The sequence below is a fragment of the Pongo abelii genome, chromosome 6 (genome assembly GCF_028885655.2).
Source record: "Pongo abelii isolate AG06213 chromosome 6, NHGRI_mPonAbe1-v2.0_pri, whole genome shotgun sequence".
Classification (NCBI taxonomy): domain Eukaryota; kingdom Metazoa; phylum Chordata; class Mammalia; order Primates; family Hominidae; genus Pongo; species Pongo abelii.
Window position 1 is genome coordinate 55,299,439 of NC_071991.2, and position 12,477 is coordinate 55,311,915.

Below are 12,477 nucleotides of genomic sequence, written 5' to 3' on the forward strand. Positions count from 1 at the left end.
TCCAAAGAAAAATAGTACAAGTAAAATAAAAAGAACACCAAAAATGCTAATATTCTGTTTACCAAAGTCTGTAGTGAAATATCCCATTAAATCCAAGTGCAGTGACTCCCACCCATAATCCCAGCACTTTGGGAGGCTGAGGCGGGTGAATCTCCTGAAGTCAGGAGTTCGAGGCCAGCCTGGCCAACATGGTGAAACCCCAACTCTACTACAAATACAAAAATTAGGCAGGCGTGGTGGCAGAGGCCTGTAATCCCAGCTACTTAGGAGGCCGAGGCAGGGAGAATTGCTTGAACCCAGGAGGTGAGCTTGCCATGAGCTGAGAGATCATACCACTGCACTCCAGCGTGGGCGACAGAACAAAACTTCAACTTACAAAAAAAATACAAAAAAAAAACAGCTAGCAGGTGACATTTGCTACGGGGAGCCTAGGGATATGATCTTGCTGCAATCCTTCCATTTTAGTAAATCTAAACAGTGTGAATCCATTCTGTTTCATCCCCACTCCACTCCAGAGCCAAAACAAGAAAATCAATTATATTTCTATTTCTTTAAAAACATATCTAACTAAATCATCTAATTAAAAGATGATATGCATGGTTCCATACTCTAAAAGAAAACTTATGTCCTGCATATCATGGACATTTGATGAATGCTTATTCAGTTGACTGGTGTAGACTTCAATAATAACCTGTTCAATGCATTATGCCAGATGAATCTTGCATCTCAAAAGTAGAACAAATATGGTTCTTTCAGTTTTGTCTACCCATAAATGCAATATTTACTAATAAAAAGAAAATGAGTTTATTGTTCTAGAGAGTATGAGAATTTTGACAACATGAATTCTCCTGTCCTAGGACATGATTAATACTTAGAGGCATACTATTTCATGTGGAAGCTACCATTAAATCAATGTTAAGTGTTAATTACTTCACATAATCTTCTAATCTGACTTAAGACTGAAGATGTACCTCATGAAGCTGATTTATCAAGTTGTAAATCTTCACCTGTTGAATTCATAAGTTCATGTCTGAAAGGTGGGAATAAATACTTAATATTCACTAGGCAATATTCAGCAAAGTAATATCCACTAGTACATATTTAATATTTCATCATGAACTGTGGGTGTGAAGAGAAAAGACAGGCTGGGCACAGTGGCTCACACCTGTAATCCCAGCAGTTTGGGAGGCCGAGGCAGGCAGATCATGAGGTCGGGAGTTCGAGACCAGCCTGGCCAACATGGTAAAACCCCGTCTGTACTAAAAATACAATAATTAGCTGGGCATGGTGGCAGGCACCTGTAATCCCAGCTACTCGGGAGGCTGAGGCAGGAGAATTGCCTGAACCCAGGAGGTGGAGGTTGCAGAAACCACGATCAGGCCACTGCATTCCAGCCTGGGCAAAAGAGCAAGATTCTGTCTCAATCAATCAATCAATAAAAATATAAGGAGGAAGCATTTACTGTGTATTTATATGTCTGGTATTATGTGAAGCACTTTACTATCTTATCAAACCTTCGGGACAGATCTTCAGTTCTCATGACCACAAAAGAGGATACTAAAGCTCAGACAGGAGAAGAGACATGGCCAGCCTGTGTTCCCAGGGCCTATGGTCTTACCACTAGGTTACAGTGTTTCCAGGTATCACATGTTGTGAGATTTTGCTTTAAAATGAACCAAAAAAAAACCAAAGGTGAAAAAGGCATAAGCTATTAAAAAGTGGGAGAAACACTAAGAGAACCTTAAGCATGTAACTAAAAATATTATGGAAATGTTATTGAATTCATTAGCAAATTTAATGCTAGGTTTTCATTGAGAAGTAGGTTATATTACTCATGATGAAGAAAAATGTTCATTTTAATATATCAACATAAATACCATCAATATGGTTTATCATGTTTAAATGTTCACTTAAAGCAATTCAGTTAAAATTCTGCATATCATACAATTTTATAGTTTGCTAGTAGGTTACAAGTAAATAGTCATCCAAATAAAAACATCATGTGTTTTCCACTGGTTGTTGCTCTTTTTAGGTGAGCATTTGATGTATATCAACAGAGAGAGGATAATAACAAATCGCTAATTTCTTTCATCATTATATAAAGGTGGTTTCAGGATAGAATAGTATAAGGGCAATGATGAATCTGAAATCTAACATCAATTCAGTGATGCATCAAGATAAAAGTAGAGACAATAGGGGCACCTTGGTGAGTACTGAACATTTTATTTATTTATTTATTTTGAGATGGAGTTTTGCTCTTTTTGCCCAGGCTAGAGTGCAATGGTGCAACCTCGGCTCACCGCAACCTCTGCCTCCTGGGTTCAAGCGATTCTCCTGCCTTGGCCTCCCGAATAGCTGGGATTACAGACATGCGCCACAACACCCGTCTAATTTTGTATTTTTAGTAGAGACGGGGTTTCTCCATGTTGGTCAGGCTGGTCTCGAACTCCCGACCTAGATATCTGCCTGCCTTGGCCTCCCAAAGTTCTGGGATTACAAGTGTGAGCCACCGCGCCCAGATGAATTCCAAATTTAACAAAGCAGACTAAGAGAAACAATTCATTTAAAAAAATAATATTTGGCCAGGCATGGCGGCTCACACCTGTAATCCCAGCACTTTGGGAGGCTGAGGTGAGTGGATCAGGAGGTCAGCAGTTCAAGACCAGCCTAGCCAAGATCATGAAACCCCGTCTCTACTAAAAATACAAAAATCAGCCAGGCGTGGTGGCTGGCGCCTGTAATCCCAGCTGCGCCTGTAATCCCTCTGCTGAGGCAGAGAACTGCTTGAACCCGGGGGGCAGAGGTTGCAGTGAGCCGAGATCGTGCCACTGCACTCCAGCCTGGGTGACAGAGTGAGGCTCTGTCTCAAAAATAAATAAATAAATAATTCAATGAAATCCCTAAGATCCAGGGCTTTGCAATAAATATGTAAATAAATTTCCAATCTCCATACTGAAAGTTTAAAAGAAGTGCTAACTAATAATTAAAGAAATACAACTTTTCCTCAGCTTTGCAACAATCTAGAAACAAAGTGTGTAGACACTACAAAGCACCTTACAAGGAGAAACGTGTAAGGATGGCATGACTTGCCGGCAGCCCTGGGCTTGTCCACGGTACCCCCATGATGAACAGTAACTCCATTGTGTAAACGCCCATGAACATAAGATTACAGGACTTTTCCAGTTTAGACATACCATATTTTCTTTCAGACAATTCTTCAATTTGTTTATGTAGATCAGCGATACAATTATTCCATTTCTCTGAAAATCAAGCAAAAGTTGATTCTCAATAATACGTCCCTATGTCAGAGCAGCACTAACATATAATGACTTATTTCATATATTTTACATTCTAACAGTCCATATCATTTTACTGCTTTCAAAAAAAAATTTCCCTTTTTTGGTGGTTCTTAGAATTGGTTTAATGGGAAACTATTAGAGAAGCTGAAAAGCAGGAGGGCAGAAAAGTTCAATCATATTAAACACAATAACAGGGAGGTCACAATGAGGAGGTCTCCAGGGGTCTTTTAGCAAACTTCCTAAAACATGTCTCAGCTGTGTGAAATAAGACTTTACAGCAGCCAGGTGCAGTGGTGCAGGCCTGTAATCCCAGCACTTTGGCAGCAGAGGCAGACGGGTCGCTTTGAGCTCAGGGCAACAAAGCCAAAACCCCCCTCCCTACCCCCACCCCCACCCTGTCCCTACCAAAAATACAAAACAGCAGGGCATGGTGGTGGGCGCCTGTAGTCCCAGCTACTCAAGAGGCTGAGGCAGGAGAATCACTTGAACCCAGAAGGCAGATGTTGCAGTGAGCCAAGACCACGCCACTGCCAGCCTGGATGACAGAGCAAGACTCCACCTCAAAAAAACAAAAACAAAAACACAAGGTTAAGAGGGACCCCAGACCTTGCAGATACAAGTTTAAGAGGGACCCCTAAGCAAAAAATGCCAACCCTTTTTCTCCCAATCATTGAAACACCAGGAGGGTGTAATAGTTTTGCAGCCAAGCTGTAGCAGACTGATGCCCCCAAGATGCCCATATCCTAATCCCGCGAACTGGTGAACATGACCTTATATGGCAAAAGGGGCTTTGCAGATATAATGAAGTTAAGGGTCTTTGGCTTTTGGGGTTGATGTACTCACCTGGATCCTTATAAGAGCAGAGCAGGTGATGGAGAGGGTGGGAGGTGTAGTGACAGAGCAGGAATCTCCAGTCATTTGAGACGGGCAGCACCAGCTGAGGAGAGCAGGCCACCTCCACGGCCAGGAAACGGATTCTCCCGCAGAGCCTCGGAAGCCACCGAGCCTGCTCCCACCTTGACTCAGCAGGACTTACTGTAGAATTGTGGCCTTCAGACCTGTAAGGGAATACATTTTGGTTGTTTTAAGCCACTAAGTGTGTGGTAATTTGTTGCAGCAGCCACAGGAAACTAGTATTGTAGTGAAGCCTCAAAACCCCCCTGAAGGGGCTGGGCTCAGTGGCTCATGCCTGTAATCCCAGCACTTTGGGAGGCCGAGGTGGGTGGATCACTTGAGGTCAGGAGTTCAAGACTAGCCTGGCCAACATGGCGAAATGCCATCTATACAAAAAATACAAAAATTAGCCGGGCATGGTGGCACATGCCTGTAATCTCAGCTACTCAGGAGGCTGAGACAGGAGAATTGTTTGAACCCAGGGGGGCGGAGGTTGCAGTGAACTGAGATTCCACCACTGCACTCCAGCCTGGGTGACAGAGCGACGCTCCATCTCGAAAACAAAACAAAACAATAAAACCCCACCTGAAGGTTTCCAGTTCTGCCAGCAGTCTCCCACCCAACCCCCAGAAGCAGACATTCCATTGCTGTGGGCCATGGACAGGCAGAAGGAAGCGCCTCCTCATGGCAGAGGCCTACCCAGAAGAAACCCAAGGGAAGGCACTGCCGGGCTGGCCCCTCTCTGCCAAGGCCATATTCTTTTTTTTTTTTTGAGGCCCAGTTTCACTCTGTCTCCCAGACTGGAGTGCAGGGGCACAATCTCGGCTCACTTCGACCTCTGCCTTCCCAGTTCAAGTGATTCTCCTGCCTCAGCCTCCTGAGTAGCTGGGATTACAGGAGTGTAGCATGCCTAGCTAATTTTTGTATTTCTAGTAGAGATGGGATTTTGCCATGTTGCCCAGGCTGGACTCAAACTCCTTGCCTCAAGTAGTCCACCTGTCTCAGCCCCGCAAAGTGCTGGGATTACAGGAGTGAGCCACTGCACCCAGCATTTGCCAAGATCTTTGATGGCGGGCTTTTTCCAGGTGATCAGTCCTTGTCTGGTCTGGCTCTGCCCCACTCTCCTTCTCACCTAGTTGGAATCCCTAGCTACTTTTCAGTAGAGGAGAGTGTGTACCCTAATCCCAGCTTGGTTCAGATCTGCATTTAACTCATGGAACCTGGCTGCTCCCCAGGTCCTGAAGGAAAAAAGGGTCTCTCTGTGGGTATGATAAAGGATGAGCCTGTCCCCAGGACCCTGTGAGAGGGAAGCCCAATGTCCCACCAGGTTGGCAGAGCTGGGGAAGGGAAAGTGTTATGGTAGCCCCAAGAAAAAAAAGAGGCAGCAGAGGGAGCAGGACAGCGCTCACATGGAACTCATGCCACTGCCTGAGTGAGGGGAGGGAGGAGTGCACGCCAGTGACGTCAGGGGGCAGAGAGGCGCAGTTCCAGGGCGGCTTTCCCCCTCACTTCCTGCCATGTTACTCTGATCGCCTCCAAGTGAGCCTGCCCACTTTGTGCCCAGGGGCCTGTAGAAAACCACAGCTCCCCATGGTTACGGCCCCAGGAGTGGGGCAGAGCAGGGAGGAGTCCTGGACAGAGGAGAGCAGGGGCAGGAGGGAGTGGGCCTCAAACTCCAGGAGGGGGCCCTTCTCATGGGTCCTGCTTTCTGGCTTTTCCTTCCTTACCCCTGGGCTGATCATTCGGGGAAGAACTGAGACAAAGTTTCTCACTCTCAGGCCCACGGGGTTTAATTACTGGGCCCTTAGGGAGGTGTGAGCCCCCTGAAAGGATGCAAGGTTTTGTTTTGTTTTTTGAGACAGAGTTTCGCTCCTGTTGCCCAGGCTGGAGTGCAGTGGCGTGATCTCACCACACTACAACTTGCACCTCCCGGGTTCAAGTGATTCTCCTGCCTCAGCCTCCACAGTAGCTGGGATTACAGGTGGCTGCCACCAGGCCTGGCTAATTTTTTGTATTTTTAGTAGAGACAGGGTTTCGCCATGTTGGGCAGGCTGGTCTTGAACTCCTGACCTCAGGTGATCCGACTGGCTCCGCCTCCCAAAGTTCTGGGATTACATGAGCCACTGTGCTTGGCCACGATGAAAGGTTTTGTGTGGAGAGCATGTACATGCCTTTCTGGGAAAATAGTCCACAGCTCTTATTCTCAGCAGGCTTCACAGTCAAAAAAGGTTAGAACTCTTGCTACAGAGCTGTGGAAGCAGCTAGGTGAGGGGCCTGCCAAGGGCACTCTGGGCACTACCTGGGCACTCTCCAGCCCATCATCCCCTAGGCAGGCTGCACTGCTTGGTATTTGCAGAGCTGAGGGGGTGGGGCATGTGGGGACTGTGAAATCGCCCTGAGATGACCCACAGTCCTCAGCTGGGAAGTGAGCGGTGCATCTCCTGCAGCGTCCTCCATCCCTAGAGCCATGGGGCCAGGAGAACTGGCCCTTGCAGCAAGTGAAAAGCCTATTATTGACTCCCTCCCTAGCCATGTAGACAGTGAACCAAGACACTCATATCAGGTAAATGCCTTGGTCTCTGTCACCGAGGTGACCAGTAGGCACCCAGATACAATGAAGGTCCTCACACCAAGATAAGCACCTGGCCACCTGCGGAAAGAGAAAGGACTATCTGAGGGGATGGGGCTGAGCTGGGTGTGGAGTGGTCCTTGTGGGTCTTGGTGAGTGGGAGGGGGAGCAGCATGAGCCAGGCCTCAAGGTAGAAGGACAACCAGGAGACAGCCTGGAAAAAGTGCTGGACCCACAAGGGCTCAAGGCTAGCCAGAGGGAAGGTGGGATAGGCTGCAAAGTCCTGAGGTCTGAAGATTGGCCCTGGCAGGAAGAAACCAGGTAAGGTGGGGTGTTACCTACACCCTCGGGGCCAGATGCAGGCCAGAGCCAGCCAATTACCAGGCCCTTAGGGAGGTGTGAGCCCCTTGAAATGATGCAAGGTTTTTTGTTTTTGTTTTGGAGATGGAGTTTCGCTCTTGTCGCACAGGCTGGCACCTTTGCCCAGAGCAGGCACCAAGATTTCTGGCTCTGGGTGTGACCTCAGTCTGGGGAAAAGCCCCAGCCCCCACCAGGACCACCTACCCCCTAGACTACTTCAGGTGCTGAGCCCAAGCCAGGGGCAGGAAGCTAGACTGATGCCTAGGGTAATCCCAACAAAGTCCCTGGTTCCCCGCAGCTATGGGGCTGACGGGGAATTACAGCCCAAACCCCAGATGCTGGCTCTCAAACTAACACTGAGCCCTCAGTGCCCACAGGGAGATACAATCAGCGCACTTTCCAGATGGGGAAATGGGCTCAGAGAAGTGCAACAGCCTTGCCCAATGCCCCAGACCAGGGCTCCAGGCCCAGAGTGTTCTTTTGTCACTGTGTCCAGAGGGCAGCAGCTGCTGTGATGTACCCACTTGAGCCTGGCAGCTTTCTCCAACTTTGGAAGCGCAGGAGCATGGCCCCTGTCCACAGATGCACCTGGCATGAGGCGTGCCCAGAGGGAGAGAGGCAGATGAGTTTCGTCTCCTCCACTGGATTGGGAGGGCCTAGAAGGAGACAAGCATCTGCTTGAGAAAGCAGTGAATAGTGAGCAACCTGAGGCAGTGCCCCTCTGGATGGATCCGCAGTGCCTGGATGGAACCTGGCTCAGACGGAGCTCAGTTCTGCAGGTCCCTGAGGCATGGAGAGTTCACAGCTACCAAGTGTAGGAATCTGGATTCAAAGCCAACAGCGTGACTCCAAAGTCCCTGCCCTAGCCCCTGGACCACCCTCGCAGGCCCATCAGATGCCCAGGCCAGCAGCACAGCCGGCCAAGGCCAGGGAAACTTGGGGAGCCTCAGAGCACCCCCAGGTATTCCAACCTCATCCTGTACCCCTGCCTGTCACACTTCTTCCTGCTTTAACCTCAACCCCTACACAAAGCCTGGGCCACTTAATGTGGCATCAGAGGCCTCAATAAATCAGTCTAATCTTGAAAAAAAAAAAAAGACTTAACAGATATACAATTGCACGTTAGAATGCTAAAGACCATAAGCATATAACAACTTAAAGTACATATAAATTCAATATATATCCAATCATTGTGACTATGACACAGTAGAATATTAAAATACTATTTTCAAAATGTATACAAGCTTAATGTTCTATGTATTCAAAATACAAATCATCAACATAATTTGCCACTAATATTCAGTCCCTTCACAGGACACATGATTCACTGGGAGTTAATAAATTAGCAGCCGGCAGGCAGTGACACACAGCAAAAATGAAAACCAAGAGGTGAAATAGTTCTGAAATAAAGGTTTTAAAGCTAACAGAAATCACTAAATTACTAAGTCATTAGCACTAATTTTGAGCCAACTAACTAATATGAGATGATACAATGTCCTATACTTTGGTAAATACAGACTATGTTTAAACAATGTCTGTAACGTGACTTTCAAAATGCTCCTGGCTTTACAAAGATGTGATTAAGACGTAGTAATACATGCTAAACCATTTCCCCCTGCAGAGCATGTGGTAACTTTCATCAGTCACACTGAGAGTCCAGAAGATAAAGGAAAAGGTCGTGGATTTCGCTGAGAACTTACCAGAGTTGAACTCCCTCATTTTCCGTTCCCCAGCATTGGCGGGTTCTGGGACTGGTGGCTGTGGTGGCTCGTTGGTCTTTGTCTCTTAGAAGGTGGGGAATAATCATCATCTTGAAAAAGAAAAAATGGTCATTACTGAAGGAACCATCTTAGGTTACAGCCATCTCTGGGTCAATTCCCAACATTCAAAAGCTGAGCAGGGCTTTAAAGCTATCTTATTAATAATTATTTCTGTATTGCGAACTTCAGCATACTTTTTTCTAGTTACATTTGAAATGTTATTCTTTTGGGATGTGCTCAAGTGAATACTGCTTTCTCCTCTGTCTTGCTTCATTACTTTTTAGTTTGCTTCATTCGAATCATCATTGTAAGTCTCCCCTTCTCCTCAAATAACTTTCGAATTGCTGCCAAGAACTATGTTCTATTTTAAGGCTTTTGAGAAAAAACTTTCAATGAAGATAGCCACCTAAAGGTATACAAACATAGAAGAAACGGGATAAAATAAAGCTTAGATTGGAAAAAATATTTAAGATTATACAAAATTCAAGCATAAACAAGGGAAGCTGAGTAATTGTATGTTCAAATACTTTAAACAAGTGCAAAACATGTAGGCTTAAAAAAATAGACCTGGCCAGGCATGGTGGTTCACACCTGTAATTCCAACACTTTGGGAGGCCGAGGCCAGCAGATAACTTGAGGTCAGGAATTCGAGACCAGCCTGGCCAACATAGTGAAACCCCCTCTCTACTAAAAATACAAAAATTAGGCCAGGAGCGATGGCTCATGCCTGTGATCCCAGCACTTTGAGAGGCCGAGGCGGGTAGATCACCTGAGGTCAGGAGTTTGAGACCAGCCTAACCAACATAGAGAAACCCCATCTCTACTAAAAATACAACATTAGCTGGGTGTGGTGGCACATGCCTGTAATCCCAGCTACTCGGGAGGCTGAGGCAGGAGAATTCCTCGAACCCGAAAGGCAAAGATTGTGGTGAGCCGAGATTGTGCCATTGCACTCCAGCCTGGGCAACAACGGCGAAACTCCGTCTCAAAAAAAAAAAAGAAAAAATTAGCCAGGCATGGTGGCGCATGCCTGTAATCCCAGCTACTTGGGAGGCTGAGGCAGGAGAATCGCTTGAACCCAGGAGGCTGAAATTGCGGTGAGCCGAGACTGCACCATTGCACTCCAGCCTGGGTAATAGAGCAAGACCCTGTCTCAAAAAAAAAAAAAGAGACAGAGAAAGAAAGAAAGAGGGCTACATTATTTATGAAACACATACTGTTAACTCAGTCACCAGAAAGCCTGTGTATAAATGAGCAGTGAGATATTCAAGCACAGCACACACACACTTCTCAGGACAGCTGTCGTGAGAGTTCCATGCTCGTTTCCTTCTGGATATATCAGCAACTCACTCTGCTATGATCCTGCAATACATCTCATGTTAGAATTAGAGACATCTGGGCCAGGCACAGTGGCTGACGCCTGTAATCCTAACACTTTGGGAAGCCGAGGCAGGCAGATCACCTAAGGTCAGGAGTTCGAGACCAGCCTGGCCAACATGGTGAAACGCTGTCTCTACCAAAAATACAAAAAATTAGCTGGGCATGGTGGTGCGTGCCTGTAATCCCAGCTACTCGGGAGCCTGAGGCAGGAGAATCGCTTGAACCCGGGAGGTAGAGGTTGCAGTGAGCCAAGATCGTGCCACTGCACTCCGGCATGGGTGACAGAGCAAGGCTCTGTCAAAAAAAAAAAAAAAAAAAAGAAAGAAAAAGAAAAAAGAATTAGAGACATCTGGATGAAATCAGCTGCCAGTCTCGCAAAGTGTCAGGTAACATCCTATTAAGATTGCTGCTTACACGTCATCTATAAAATACTGAAAATATCATTTTAAGAAATCTTTTTTTTATTTTGAGACAGAGTTTTGCTCTTGTTGCCCAGGCTGGAGTGCAATGGTGCGATCTCGGCTCACTGCAACCTCTGCCCCCTGGGTTCAAGCAATTCTCCTTTCTCAGCCCCCTGAGTAGCTGGGATTACAGGCATGCACCACCACGCCTGGCTAATTTTGTATTTTCAGTAGAGACAGGGTTTCTCCATATTGGTCAAGCTGGTCTCGAACTCCTGACCTCAGGTGATCCACTGACCTTGGCCTCCCAAAGTGCTGGGATTACAGGTGTGAGCCACCATGCCTAGCCAAGAAACCCTTATTTGAAAACAAGCCAGGCACGGTGGCTCATGCTTATAATCCCAGCACTTTGGGAAGCCAAGGCAGGTGGATCACTTGACGTCAGTAGTTTGAGATCAGCCTGGGCAACATGTTGTAACCCCATCTCTACTAAAAATATATTTTAAAAATTAGCTGGGTGTGGTGGTGGGCACCTGTAATCCCAGCTTCTCAGGAGGCTGAAGCAGGAGAATCACTTGAACCTGGGAGGTGGAGGTTGCAGTGAGCGGAGATCATGCCACTGCACTCCAGCCTGGGAGACAATAGAAAGACTCCATCTCAAAAACAAAACAAAACAAAACCACGAAAAAAAAGACTCCATTTCAAAAACAAAACTAAAACCAAAAACACAACACAAATGTAGTATACAAATGAAAATAATTACTGTGTTAAACACAGTTTCATAGAAAATAAAAGACCAATCAAATACAATAAGCTGCCTTTTTAGATGGGTATGTTATTCTTCTTTTACAGCTAAAGAAACGGGCTCAGAGAATGTTATTTGATTAGTCCGTGTTGCATCTCTGGACAGTGCAGCTGAGATCAGACTATGTGTAACTCCACTAGCCTACCAGGGTGCCTCTCATAAAGGTAAGAAATGTAAATTTGGCCTAATACACCAAGTTGCCAGGGCAGCACTGGGTCAATTCTACATACAGTACATCTATGTTCATCAAGGGAAACCTTAAGGGAAAGTGAAAACGCTTCTAGAAGGCGACTGGACACCAGCGCCTTTGTTTGTTGCCTTTGGGCTCTTCTTCTAAGGCCAACAGTGACCTGAAATTATTGACTGACTTTTCCAACCAAGTGGACAAAATGGTACCAAGGTCGCCAACATCAGACAAATTCACTTGAGGGCCTTATCTATGTGCTTTGAAAGACAAAACTGCTTTTGTAAAGGATACTGTATTTCAGAAAAACATAATCATATTAACAACTAATAACATGTAAAATGCTGATGTGTTGAATGCTACTTTAGAAAAACATGTTCAAATCTAGGGAAAAAATTTGATACAAAACTACGTGCTAGCTAGCTAGCTATCTAGAGACATGCTTTCATTCTATTGCTCAGGATGGGAAGCAGTGGGATTATCATAGCTCACTGCAGCCTTGAGCTCCTGGCCTCAAGTGATCCTCCTGCCTCAGCCTCCTAACTAGCTAGGGCCACAGGTGGACACAGTTATCCCTGGGTTTTTGTTTGTTTTGTAGCGACAGGGTTTCACTACATTGCCCAGGCTGGTGTCAAACTTTGGAGTCTCGCTGTGTCGCCCAGGCTGGGGTGCAGTGGTGCGATCTCGGCCCAATGCAACCTCCGCCTCCCGGGTTCAAGTAATTCTCCTTTATCAGCCTCCCTAGTAGCTGGGACTACAGGCATGCGCCACCACGCCCGGCTAATTTTTGTATTTTTTGTAGAGACTGGGTTTCACCATGGCCAG

At 46.2% G+C, this 12,477-nt stretch overlaps 1 protein-coding gene across 9 annotated transcripts in view; it reads right to left on the minus strand.

Moving 5' to 3' along the window:
* The window catches only part of WIPF3 (WAS/WASL interacting protein family member 3), a 197,646-nt gene that overhangs the window by 184,296 nt on the left and 873 nt on the right, over nucleotides 1-12,477 (minus strand). For 8 of the 9 annotated variants that reach the window (XM_054560582.2, XM_054560578.2, XM_054560581.2 and 5 more), the window contains exons 2-5: nucleotides 8,823-8,932; nucleotides 4,143-4,357; nucleotides 3,195-3,260; nucleotides 972-1,030 (exon numbers count right to left, since the gene is read on the minus strand). The gene's annotated coding sequence lies outside the window, so the exon portion shown is untranslated. The remainder of the gene's footprint in view (nucleotides 1-971; nucleotides 1,031-3,194; nucleotides 3,261-4,142; nucleotides 4,358-8,822; nucleotides 8,933-12,477) is intronic. The other variant, XM_054560575.2, reaches the window with a different exon arrangement.